Raw genomic sequence first — 14,916 nt, forward strand, 5'->3', positions numbered from 1 at the left:
TATTTGTTTGGAGATTCCTATAGGTGAAACACAAAATAAGGCATATTATGGTAGCTTGGCTAGCTAAAAGGACAAGTACAACAGCTCACACTAGCTCATGAACATTATGGCAGCTCATTTCATCACATAAGGAGCTTAAACTTAGCTGGAGGAGCTAGCATGTAGCTGAACTTAGCTGGAGGAGAGCTTTGGACCAAATTACTGAAAAGCGGACTAGAGGGAGCTGGAAGTAGCTGGGAGAGTAGCTGAGGAGTTGAGAAGACCAAAGCTAACTAGCTTGAGTTCATCAAGCTATAACTCACCTAGTTAGCTACCAAGACACTCACCTAGCTTACCTTGAAGCTAGTTCATCTCTAGGCTGCCCAATGGATGCCATGTCACCTAGATGCATGTTGGAAGCTAATTCACGCCTAGTTGTTGCCTATCTTTATTCCATAGACTTCAAGACATTATCCTATGGTTGCAACCTCATCAAAGCATAGCAAGAAGACCCATGTGCATTCATGTAGGCTGCCATGTGCATCATTCAAGCATGTGCACTTCATGTGACATCAAATTGGCGCCAAAACACCAAGGGATGCTTCCTATTCGGCCAAAGACTCTTTCCTCTTCATTTTGGCGCCCAAATAACTTCTAAATGCATTCAAATCATCCTTAGGGCCGAACCAACACATAACCATTCGCCCAAGAGCATGTATTTTCATTAAAGTCTTGTTTTTTCATTAAAAATCATGTCATTTTAGGAAGGTACAAGGGGTGGCCGAACCAACATGTACCTATTCGGCCAAGTCCCTTCAAAAACTATAAATAGGCTTTCCTATTTCATTTTTAATCAGACCTTTTATTTTAATTGAAGTGAGATTTTTCTCTTTCTTAAGTCCTGGTGACTTTTTATCGACTTATCAAGTATTTTATACTTGTGGCATCAACCCTCTTCTTTCATCTTGATACTTCTGGTTCCTAGTTCATATAACTAGTGGGTCAAAGTACTTATCACCACCCCTTGAAGAAACAATATAAAGATTGTGCTTTGCTCTCTATAGCATTGGTTCTTCTTTGAGCATTCTTCAAGATACTATCCTCACAACCATCCTTTTGTTTCATCGCCATAAGCATAACCATTTCAATCCTCTTCGCTTCCATCTCTCATTTATTAATTAGCCTACTTATTAAACCATACGTTTACCACCCTTATCCATTCTGTTTTGAGCCATTCACTTGTGCACGTTGTTTTGCTTCCTTCCTAGATCCACAATCAAACGAGAAGGTAGAATTAACCTTACATCAAGCGGTAATCAGAGCTTTGGTGGAAGAAAGCAACGTGCAACAACAACAACAACAAAAATAGAAAAAGAAGTGCAAGTGAAGTGCAAAGTCAAAGAAAAAGAAAATTAGAAAAGAAATTGAAGCACACCAAAAGAAAGAAAGAAATCCAGCACTCAAAAGAAGAAAAAGCAAAGAAAAGAAAAGAAAGGAGTTGAAGCACTCATCAACAATTATCATCACCAAGCAATTCAAGTAAGCCGTTTGAATTGATTGTGGTGATAGAAGGTTGTGAAGTGACTTGTGTAAGTAACCCTTTTGTTCTCTTCTTTCTATTTCTAAACCACCCTTTCAATTATATTTTGCTTTCCATTCCTACTAACCCATTTGCAGCCGATGCCAAACAAGTAAACTTTACTCGATATAGTATTGAGTAAAAGTTTTCTAGAACTTGAGACAAGAGAATCGAGAGGAAAAAGGCTGGAGCGTGTTTGAGATCAGAAGAGGACAAGTAAAAGCCATTAAAGTCCTAGAGTGCAAACACGAGCGGATTCAGTGACATCAAATTTTCTTGGAGTGAATCGTGAGGCTTTGTGAGAGTATACTCTGGTAAGGTCCTATACAAATTTCAAATTTTTCCTTATTTGCTAACATGTCTCTTCCATCCAACATCTTTGTAGTCAAAAGGACTTTGAACATTCAAAGTCAAGAGGATGAACAAAGAGAGAACATCTTCCATACCAAATGTCACGTGGGAGATAAAATTTGCGTGGTGATCATTGATGGAGGAAGTTGTACAAATGTAGCAAGTACTCACATGGTGGAAAATTTGGGTCTCAAGACTTCCAAGCATCCTCATCCTTACAAACTTCAGTGGCTCAATGATGTTGGTAAAGCAAAGGTAACCAAACAAGTTGTTGTACCTTTCTCAATAGGAAGATACAGAGATGAAGTCCTTTGTGACGTGGTGCCCATGAGTGCAAGTCACCTTATACTAGGGCGACCTTGGCAGTATGATAAGAAAGCTACCCATGACAGATTCTCTAACAAGTACTCTTTCCAACATCAAGGAAAGAAAATCATATTGGACCCTTGTTACCAAGCCAAGTCCATGAATGCCAAGTTACCCTTAAGTCACGCATAGAAGAATGGGAGAAAATGAAGGCCATAAAAAGAAGCTTTGAAGAAGAACATTTTGAGGAGACAAGAACAATTGGAAATGAATCTGTTGGAGTTGAAAAGGATGTTTTGCAAGTAGTGGAGCAAATTGAAAGTGGCAAATTTGAAAAGGATGAGTATATTTTACCTAACAATTCTTCTTCTACTATTTCTTTTTCCTTGCAGGATATTCAAAGAGACATATCTTTTCAAGTAGAAAATTCAAGAAACGTGTCTTTTGAAGAACCAATAGGTGTGACCTTTGGTAATCCACAAGACATGTCCTTTGACATTCCAACAATTATGCCACTTGAAGTTCCAACAATTATGCCACTTGAAGTTCAAAAAGATGTGTCACTTGAAGTGCCACAAGTTGTGATCATTGAGGCTCCAAGTACATTACAACTGTTGAAGAGATTTCAGCAACCAATGGAATTTTTCATCATCAAGCAACCAACACCCATTAAACATCCTCCATGGTTTGTTATTTCCATTCATATTGTTAATAGTTTTTCATTTACTAACTTTGATTTGTGTTGCAGCAACTTGTTTCATCCTTATGGTGAAATACTACCAACCTTAAAGGTAATCATTTGGAGAGGCACAAAGGTAAAAGGACATGATCTTTTAAATCAGCAACAATGAGTTATTATCTTCAACCAACGATATGTCTCTCCCGTTCAAAGGACATATGATGGTTCCCAAACATTGTGTCCTCCCATAAAAAGACGTGAAGTTACCAGAATTGAAGCCAAGAGTTTCAACATTTCGTGTGAAGCATTTATTGGAGGAAAACATAATGATTCAATCCTTCCTACATTAAGAAGGTCTTTAATGAGAAACTACTTCGATTTGAGGACAAATCGCCTAAAAGAAGGGGAGGATGATACGATCCAAACTACCTCTAACTTTCTCCATGACTTGAACACACCATGGATGTTCTTCAAAGCTATTTCTAAGGGAGTTCTTCATTACCCTATCTTATACTATATCATTTATACATTCTATTCTATCATAAGCATGCATTCACATGTTAGTATAAATTATCATATTATTATTTCCATCATATGTTTAGTTAATCATGTCTTTCATATCATTAAAATATATGTTATGATTACATATCATTTCTTAGGATATTATTATTACATGTTTCCATTTATCATTTATGAATACCATATTATATGATATTCATGCATTCACATCTTTATAATTGATGCACAATGTTATTTCAAGTATGTTAAGTATGTTATATTCGTCTTGCATTCATTTAAGCATGATTCAATTCATTCGTGAAATGACAGAATGCTTAATCATTCATTTGTTAGCTCACGTGCATTCATTTTAGCTCCTAGGTCTTATACATTAGCTTACATATGTTATATCATTATGTACTTAGCTCATGACATGCATTCATAGCTCATATCACTCAAACACCTCACGGCAGCATGCATTTTACCTTAAATGAGCTCACACATTGCTTATTTTATTTGTTTGGTGATTCCTATAGGTGAAACACAAAACAAGGCATATTATGGTAGCTTGGCTAGCAAAAAGGACAAGCACAACAGCTCACACTAGCTCATGAACATTATGGCAGCTTATTTCATCACATAAGGAGCTTAAACTTAGTTGGAGGAGCTAGCATGTAGATGAACTTAGTTGGAGGAGAGCTTTGGACCAAATTACTGAAAAGCGGACTAGAGGGAGCTGGAAGTAGCTGGGAGAGTAGCTGAGGAGTTGAGAAGACCAAAGCTAACTAGCTTGAGTTCATCAAGCTATAACTCACCTAGTTAGCTACCAAGACACTCACCTAGCTTACCTTGAAGCTAGTTCATCTCTAGGCTGCCCAATGGATGCCATGTCACCTAGATGCATGTTGGAAGCTAATTCACGCCTAGTTGTTGCCTATCTTTATTCCATGGACTTCAAGACATTATCCTATGGTTGCAACCTCATCAAAGCATAGCAAGAAGACCCATGTGCATTCATGTAGGCTGCCATGTGCATCATTCAAGCATGTGCACTTCATGTGACATCAAATTGGCGCCAAAACACCAAGGAATGCTTCCTATTCGGCCAAAGACTCTTTCCTCTTCATTTTGGCGCCCAAATAACTTCCAAATGCATTCAAATCATCCTTAGGGCCGAACCAACACATAACCATTCGGCCAAGAGCATGTATTTTCATTAAAAGTCTTGTTTTTTCATTAAAAATCATGTCATTTTAGGAAGGTACAAGGGCTGGCCGAACCAACATGTACCTATTCGGCCAAGTCCCTTCAAAAACTATAAATAGGCTTTCCTATTTCATTTGTAATCAGACCTTTTATTTTAATTGAAGTGAGATTTTTCTCTTTCTTAAGTCCTGGTGACTTTTTATCGACTTATCAAGTATTTTATACTTGTGGCGTCAACTCTCTTCTTTCATCTTGATACTTCTGGTTCGTAGTTCATATAACTAGTGGGTCAAAGTACTTATCACCACCCCTTGAAGAAACAATATAAAGATTGGGTCTTTGCTCTCTATAGCATTGGTTCTTCTTTGAGCATTCTTCAAGATACTATCCTCACAACCATCCTTTTGTTTCATCGCCATAACCATAAACATTTCAATCCTCTTCTGCTTCCATCTCTCATTTATTAATTAGCCTACCTATTAAACCATATGTTTACCACCCTTATCCATTCTGTTTTGAGCCATTCACTTGTGCAGGTTGTTTTGCTTCCTTCTTAGATCCAGAATCAAACGAGAAGGTAGAATTAACCTTACATCAGTTATTATAAAGTAAATGCATTAAAAGAATGTTCAAGAGTACTCCCTTTATAGTTGAAAACGTGCTTGCATCATTCCCCCTTCTTTAGGGCTATTTGTCCTCAAATCGAGTCCATTCTATCCTTGCATAGCTTCACGCCTCTTTGCTAAAAGAAAGTATCCTTTGAACGTTTGTGTTCTTCCATTATATACCCTTTTGTAAGATTTCCCTTTAGGCTTTTCTTTGGAATATGATTTACCAACAGGTACCTTTTGGGAATGATCTTTATCTAGGGATATCCCTTTTGGAAGTGACCTTTCATGTGAATTGTCCTGAAAAGTGAGGAGAGAAAAGGTTTCATATGAAGGGGTACTTACCTTTTGTAGATTAAAATCATTGGCGAAGAGTTGTGACTTTAAGTCCCAAACATCACCACTTTTCGTAGGTGACCCTTCATTTTCCAGCATTGAACCATCATGTATCTCTATAAAGAAGTTTGGTTTCTTGTTTAGTTCCTCTTCATTTTTTGTCGGAGTTTTGTCTTTGCGCCATGCTTGTACACTCTTTCGCATATGCAATTGATCCTGTTGTACTTCTTTTAGCGTTAAAGGCATCAAGGTCACCTTGCGTCCATCGTGCTTAAAAGTGTATTGATTGTCAAAACAATCATGAATGGCCCTTTTGTCATACTGCCATGGTCTCCCAAGTAGGATGTGGCTAGCATGCATAGGGATAATGTCACAAAGCACCTCATCCTTGTACCTACCAACTGAGAAAGGAATTAGAACCTGTTTGGTAACATTTAACTCACCTCCTTCATTGAGCCATTGGAGTTTATTTGGAGTAGGATGTTTTGACGTTGCCAATCCAAGTTTTTCAACCATAAGAGTGCTGGCTACGTTTGTGCAACTTCCTCCATCGATGATCATTGTGCAAACCTTATCCTTGACATGGCATCTTGTATGAAAGATATTGTTTCTCTGAATATCATCTTGGGATGTTTGTGATTGTAGGCACCTCTTTGAAACAAGCATCTCACCATGATCTGCATTTTCTTCCGTTTCTTCTTCTTGTATTGTTTCAGGTTCCTCGTCAAAAATAGGCTCATCAGAATCTGATACAATATCTCCATTGTCAAGCACCATCATGGTATATCGGTTGGGACATTGACTAGTAATGTGTCCTTTTCCAAAACACTTGAAACATTTGATGTCTCTTGATCTCTCAAAAGTGCTGGTTTGCTTTTCTTTACCCTTGCTAGATTCACTCATTTGTGTAATTTTAGGTACTTTTGCACGATCCTTTGTTTGGAATGGAGTTTGCTTTCGAAAAGTAATAGGTTATTGCTTCCATTTGGTGGCCGAATTTGGACTGCTCCTACTGTAGGATTTCCTTTTGAGTTGTCTTTCAATTTTCATTGCCACATGCACCATTTCTTCAATCTCTACATAATGCTGAAGTTCAACAAGGTTAGCAATATCAAGATTTAGGCCAGATAAGAATCTTGCCATTGTTTCTTCTCTATCTTCATCCACATTGGCTCGGATCATGGCAATCTCCATTTCTTTGAAATAATCTTCAACGTTCTTGCTTCCTTGTTTCAAATTTTGTAATTTATGATAAAGATCTCGGTGATAGTGAGTAGGAACAAACCTTTTCCTCATAATGGCCTTCATTTCATCCCATGTTTTGATGGGGCGTTCACCATTTCGTCTTCTTGAACTCGCCAATTGGTCCCACCAAACTAAGGCATAGTCCACGAATTCCATAGCAGCAAGCCTAACCTTCTTTTGCTCCGTATAGTTTTGGCATTCAAAAATGTGTTCAATTTTGATTACCCAATCAAGATAGGCTTCTGGATCAGTTCGTCCTTGAAATGGAGGAATAGTCACTTTGATGTTGCTGAAGTTGTCATTTTGATTTCGATGAACATCTCTCCTTGCTACTGATGTTATTTCAGCCTCTTCCTCTTCTAATTCTTCTTCCACTCTAGGGCGGTTTATTCTACGGTTGCCTAAATATGCTTCTAATTGATCCATAGATGTTGCAAAGGCTCCAATTCTAATTTCAACAATCTTGGCATTTCGTGCATAATAGCTTGTGTCTGCAAGTTAGGAGCTTCTCTTTCTGAGGATCGTCCTGAACTCTGAGACAAGGTTAGTGAAATAAGAAAAGAATAAGATGTGTAAAAGACCTTACCAGAATATACTCTCACAAAGCCTCACGAGTCACTCCAAGAAAATTTGATGTCACTCAATCCGCTCGTGTTTACACTCTAGGACTTTAATGGCTTTTACTTGTCCTCTTCTGATCTCACACACGCTCCAGCCTTTTTCCTCTCGATTCTCTTGTCTCAAGTTCTAGAAAACTTTTACTCAAGACTATATCGAGTAAATTTTACTTGTTTGGCGTCGGCTGCAAATGGGTTAGTAGGAATGGAAAGCAAAATATAATTGAAAGGGTGACTTAGAAATAGAAAGAAAAGAACAAAAAGGGTTACTTACACAAGTCATTTTACAACCTTCTATCACCTCAATCAATTTAAAAGGCTTACTTGAATGGCTTGGTGATGAGAATTGTTGATGAGTGCTTCCAACTTTTCTTTCTTTCTTTTCTTCTTTTCGAGTGCTTTCAATTTCTTCTTTTAAGTGCTTTTATTTTTTTTGCTGATTTTTCTTGTTTTCTTTCACTTTTGCACTTCACTTGCACTTCTTTTTGTATTTTTCCTTTTATTGTTATTGCACGTTGCTTTCTTCCACCAAAGCTCTGATACCACTTGATGTAAGGTAATTCTACCTTCTCATTTGATTGTGGATCTAGGAAGGAAGCAAAACAACCTGCATAAGTGAATGGATCAAAACAGAATGGGTAATGGTGGTAAACGTATGGTTTAATAGGTAAGCTATTTAATAAATGAGAGATGGAAGCGGAAGATGATTAAAATGGTTATGGTTATGACGATGAAACAAAAGGATGGTGGTGAGGATAGTTTCTTGAAGAATGCTCAAAGAAGAACCAATGCTATAGAGAGCAAAGACCCAATCTTTATATTGTTTCTTCAAGGGGTGGTGTTAAGTACTTTGACCCACTAGTTATATGAACTAGGAACCAGAAGTATGAAGATGAAAGAAGAGGGTTGACGCCACAAGTATAAAATACTTGATAAGTCGATAAAAAGTCACCAGGACTTAAGAAAGATAATAATCTCACTTCAATTAAAATAAAAGGTCTGATTACAAATGAATTATGATTTCCTATTTATAGGAAATGAAGGGGCATGGCCGAATGGATACATGGTGGTTCGGCCAACCCTTGTGCCTCTATAAAATGACATAATTAAATGATAAATGACATAATGTTTTGGTCCTTTATGAAGGGAAATAATCATTGGCCGAATAGTCCTTGTGTCCCCTCAAGTTGGCGCCAAATTGAATGGGAAATGATGCTTGGCCGAATAGGGAGAGAGCTGTTCATCTTGGCGCCTAAATAAACCACATGCAAGGCACATGGGGCTGTTCACATGCAAAAGACATGATGTGAGTACACCAACGCCACCTTCAAAGGATATGGAAGTAATGCCACAAGGACTAATAACTCGATCAAGAGCCAAACTTTTCAGGGAAGCTCTTACTACCAAATGCATTAAAACCTTTGAATCATTTGGAAATGCATCCCCAAACAATAGATTATATAATATGTTTTATGTTGACATATAATATAATCTATGAACCATATATTTATATCTTATATTACTTAGCTTATAAATGTTTTCTTTTGTAGGTACATGTTCGGCCACATCATGAGAGCTGACTTAAAGCTAGAATTGGAGTCAATAAGCTAGGAAATCTTACATAGGATGACTCGGGAGATCATGAAGAACAAATGGTGAAAAGTTATTAGCTGACCTCCGAGCTCATAGCTCACTTGAGCTGGACTTTTGAGCTAGCTAGAGACTTCATTTCAGCTGGAGAGTTGCACCATCATCTTCACCACACAGAGCACTACAAATATGGTCTAGGTTAATTTTTGTGGATTCGTACCTTTCCACGAAAAGTTGCCATTCCGAGAAGTGCCTTTTCACAAGGAGCTGTCCTATGACTAGTACACATGTCCTTCATCTATGGCCAGCTCAACTTCAGCTCAAACTCATGGGAAGTAGCTCAAATGATGAAAGGTTGTTTCACACAAATGTGACCTTTCATAATTAGTTGTTGCCCATTGATTCCATGTCACCTATACACATGTTTGATGCCAAGTCACACCTAAGTTGCTGTTCATCTTCACGCCATGGAGGAGTCCACGCCTTAAGCATTCTACACCATCCATGTGAGTGCCACATGACCAGCTACCCATGTGCTTTGCATGTGAATGAAATAGGTGCCAAAATGAAGAGGCTTCTCTCTATTCGGCCTAAACATCATCATGCTTCAAGTTGGCGCCAAGATGAAGAGATATGGGAACCATTCGGCCAAAGACATCTCCCCTCATCCAAGCATCATTTTTTTTCATTTTAAGACATGTACTTTTGCCGAAAAGGCATGTATTTATTCGGCCAAGCCTTTACAAATCTATAAATAGGCTTTGACATTCATTGTAAACTACACCCTTTGATAATATAAACTCTTTTTGAGATTATTCTCTCTTCAAGTTATTTTTAGAACTATATCGATTAAGCTAGCCTTTCTAAAGCTTGTGGCGTCATTCCTTCACCTTGATACTTCTGGTTCCTATCTCCTATAGATAGAGGGTCAAAGTCCTTTCTTACCATCCCTTGTAAGACTTATAAGAAACGGGTCTTTGCTCTTTATAGCATTGGTTCTTTCTTAGTTTTATAAGATACTATTTCCATCACCATAATCCATCTTCCATTATCAGGCCTATATCATTACCATAGTCCATCACCATATCACGCCTATATCATCACCAAATTCTCAAATTTCCAATTCTTCATCTTTGAATTATCCTTCATCATCAACAAGGCATTCATCCATCATCACCATTAGAGGCCGAATCCATCATCACTTGAAGGATCATTCTACAACACTTCCGCAGCACTTCTTTGATAACTATTCTATCCATTTCAATTCTTTCCATTTCTATTTCCTTTCTTTATTATTCATTTATTTAACCAATAATTCTTCTTTTGTGCAGATTGATTTCCAATTCAAGGGGTAGCATTTGGTGTCTTTCCTAGATCGGGAAACAACAAGGTTGCCAACTTCTCCATAATTGAAGAAGCCTGGTTAACCTTACATCAAGCGGTAATCAGAGTTTTGGTGGATTGACATACAAAGTGCTACAACCAAAAAAAAGCAACAAGAAAGAAGAAAACAAAAGAGAAAAGAAAAAAACTCCTACATCAAATTTGGAGTGCAAAAGAAAGAAAAGAAAAATAAGAAAATCAAAAGCAAAAGAAAAGTGAAGCAAGTTGCAAAGTACACTCAAAGAGAAGCACCATACAATCTGCCCAACATCAAACTTGAAGGAGGTATCCTTGTTGTTTCTTGTGAAGGAAGATAGTAAGTGTTGCAACTTGAGTTGTAAGTTATCTTCACTTATTTACTATTTCATTTCCTTTTCTTTCATCTTTTCTTATTCCATTACCTTATCATCTTTCTTAACCTTTTCTAGCCTATCCTTTATCATATACCCTAACCATTTCTAAACCGACGCACAAACTAAAGAAACTTGCTCAATCTTGAGTTAGTTCTTAAAAAGGACCCACAAGAGAGAATCGAGCGGTAAAAGGCAAACGAGAGGGTGAGATCAGAAAAAGCCAAGGATCATATCCTCGAGTGCAAACACGAGAGTGAGTGGAGTGCAATCTGAATTTTCTTGGAGAGATCACGTGAGGTTCTTGTGAGTGTGCTGGTAAGGTTTTAATTTATTCTTTTATTTTACTAACCATGTCACAAGAATTGTTTGATTTCCATTCAGTTTCGAGACAAGCTTTTGTCATCAAAAAGGCTTTAAGCACTCAAATCATAGAAGATGACCAAAGAGAAAACATCTTCTGATGTGATCCTGTCTAGCTCCAAATTTCTCCATGATTTGATCACACCATGGAGGTTATTCAAATCTGGTTCTAAGGGAGTTCTACCTTACTTTATCTTATATTTACTTATTTATGCACTATATATTATTATAAGCATACAATTTCATATTAGACTATGCTTGAATTATCATAACATGTGCATTCATTCATTATGTCCTATGGTTTGCATCATTGATTGATATTCATGCATATAATCTATAGTTGTAATAATAATATTCATTCATTATCGTATGATGCATGAGTTATTATTATAACCTATAGTTCACATCTTTATAATATGCACATTCTTATTACTTTATAATAATTCATATACTTAGCTTATATTATGCTTTCTTTTGTAGGTGCATGTTCGGCCATATGATGGGAGCTGACTTAAAGCTAGCATTGGAGTCCAAGAGATATGGAAACTTAACTAGGACAACTCCGGGACAGCTCAAGAACATTTTGGGACAAAGTTGCCAGCTGACCCCCGAGCTCATAGCTCACTTGAGCTGGACTTTTGAGCTAGCTAGAGACCTCATTTCAGCTGGAGAGTTGCACCATCATCTTCACCACACAGAACACTTCAAATATGGTCTATGCCAATTTTTGTGGATTCGTACCTTTTCACGAATAGTTGTCATTCCAAAAGGTGCATTTTCACAAGGAGCTGACCTATGACTCATCTTCATGTAATTCATCTATGGCCAGCTCATCTTCAGCTCCAACACTTGTAAAGTAGCTCAAATGATGAAAGGTTACCTTCCACATAATGTGACCTTTCATGACAAGTTGCTGCACATTGAAGGCCATGACACCTAGATGCATGTTGGAAGCCAAGTCACGTCTAGTTGCTGCCATATTTATTCCATGGACTTCAAGACACCATCCTATGGTTGTAACATCACCAAAGCCTTGCAAGAAGACCCATGTCCATTCAAGTAGGCTGCCATGTGCATCATTCAAGCATGTGCACTCCATGTGACATCAAATTGGCGCCAAAACACCAAGGGATGCTTCCTATTCGGCCAAAGACTCTTTCCTCTTCATTTTGGCGCCCAAATAACTTCCAAATGCATTCAAAACAAGAGCATGTATCTTCATTTAAATCATGTATTTTCATCAAAAATCATGTATTTTCAAAGGGATTTCAACCTTGGTCGAACCATCAAGTATCTATTCAGCCTAAACCCTTTGAAAACTATAAATAGGCTATTGCATTTCATTTGTAAAAAGAACCCTTTGATCAATTAAAAATCCTTTTGTGAGATTATTCTCTCTTCAAGTTCTTTTTAAGAACTATATCGATTAAGCAAGCCTTTTCTAAAGCTTGTGGCGTCATTCCCTCATTGATACTTCTGGTTCCTAGTTTAAATAACTAGTGGGTCAAAGTCCTTTCATACCATCCCTTATAGAACTTATAAGAAACGGGTCTTTGCTCCTTTATAGCATTGGTTCCTTCTTAGTTTTATAAGATACAATCTATCCATCACCATTATCACGCCTATATCATCACCATATTCCATCACCATATCACGCCAATAACATCATCCTTCCATTACCATTTCATCACCATTAAATCATCCTTCATTCATCAACAAGGCATACTTCATCACCACCATTGGAGGCCGAAGTCAACATCACTTGAAGGAGATTTATTCAACACTTCCGCAGCCCATCTTTGATCACTATTCTATCCATTTCAAATCTTTCCATTTCTATTTACTTTTCATTTCTTTAATATCATATTACTTCAATTCTTCTTCTTTTTGTGCATATTACTTTCAATCCAAGGCGTAGCATTTGGTGTCTCTCCTAGATCGGGGAACAACAAGGTTGCCAACTTCTCCATCATTGAAGAAGCCTGGTTAGCCTCACATCAAGCGGTAATCAGAGCTTTGGTGGATTGATATACAAAGTGCTACAACAAAAAAAAAGCAACAAGAAAGAAGAAAACAAAAGAGAAAGGAAAAAGACTCCTACATCAAACTTGGAGTGCAAAAGAAAGAAAAGAAAAAGAAGAAAATCAAAAGCAAAAGAAAAGTGAAGCAAGTTGCAAAGTACACTCAAAGAGAAGCACCATACAATCTGCCCAGCATCAAACTTGAAGGAGGTATCCTTGTTGTTTCTTGTGAAGGAAGATAGTAAGTGTTGCAACTTGAGTTGTAAGTTATCTTCACTTATTTACTATTTCATTTCCTTTTCTTTCATCTTTTCTTATTCCATTACCTTATCAACTTTCTTAACCTTTTCTAGAATATCCTAACCATTTCTAAACCGACGCACAAACTAAAGAAACTTGCTCAATCTTGAGTTAGTTCTTAAAAAGGACCCACAAGAGAGAATCGAGCGGTAAAAGGCAAACGAGAGGGTGAGATCAAAAGGGGGATCAGAAAAAACCAAGGATCATATCCCCGAGTGCAAACACGAGTGTGAGTGGAATCTGAACTTTCTTTGGAGTGACCAAGTGAGGCTTTGTGAGTGCGCTGGTAAGGTTTAATTTTTTTTTCTACTAACAATGCCTTGTGATCTTCCATCTTTCCAAACATTAGAGGATGAACAACAAAGAACAAACACATTTCACACTCGTTGCCATGTAGATGGTAAAGTGTGTCTTGTAGCTATTGACGGAAGAAGTTGTACAAACATTGCAAGCACATACACGGTGAACAAATTGGGGCTTTCAATGATTAAACATTCCAGCCCATATGAATTGCAATGGTTTAAAGACGAGGAAGAGTTGATGGTCACTGAACAAGTACTTGTGCCATTCTCAATTGGAAGGTACAAAGACGAGATTCTATGTGACGTGGTGCCTATGAATACGAGTCATTTTCTGTTTGGACGACCATGGCTATTTGACAAACGGGCTGTCCATGATGGATTCTCAAATCGATACTTAATCATCCACAATGAAAGAAAATTCATTTTGACTCCATTATCTCCTAGCCGAGTGAGTGAAGATCAAACTCATTTGAAAATGAGAATTGAAGCAATGAACAAGCAACTTAAAGATAATGCAACTGAAGGATAATGTTTGGAGGAAGAATCAAATGAAGAAAAGCTTTTTGAAGTTGAACAAAAGAGAGCGGATGTAGAAAACGTTGGAGTTGAAAATGAGAAGAATGAATTTGGAGAAAATGAGGAGAGTGAAGAACAAATTTTATCTAACCTTTCTTCCCCTATCATTCCTTTTGTTTTCCAGGACCATTCAAGGGACATATCTTTTCAAGGAGATGAATCAAGAATTATGGTTGTTGGAGGACTAAAAGATGTGACTTTTGGTGATCCACAAAACATGTCTCTTGATATTTCAAAGGAAGTGTCACTTGAAATACCTAGAGTAGCAGCCGTTGACATTCCAAGTACATTGCCAATTATGAAAAGAATTCAGCAACCAACTCCCATTAAACATCCACCCTGGTTTGATATGTCTATTCATCTTGTCAATAGTTTTTCATTTACTTATTTTGATTCATTTTGCAGCAATTCAATTCATGTCTGTGGCATTATCTTATCAATTTGTGATGACAAGGATGATTCAAAAGACACAATTTGTCAAAGGAAAGAGCCAAGAGACGTGAATCATAAAGGCTTAATGGACGTGACCCTTCAAGAGCATAAAATCGTGAATTTTCATGATCCAATGGACATGACTTTTGGGATGCCAAGGGACGTGATCATTCAAAGCAACATGTCTTCAACAGA

Source organism: Hibiscus syriacus, unplaced genomic scaffold (assembly GCF_006381635.1).
Source record: "Hibiscus syriacus cultivar Baekdansim isolate YM2019G1 unplaced genomic scaffold, ASM638163v2 tig00110684_pilon, whole genome shotgun sequence".
NCBI lineage: Eukaryota > Viridiplantae > Streptophyta > Magnoliopsida > Malvales > Malvaceae > Hibiscus > Hibiscus syriacus.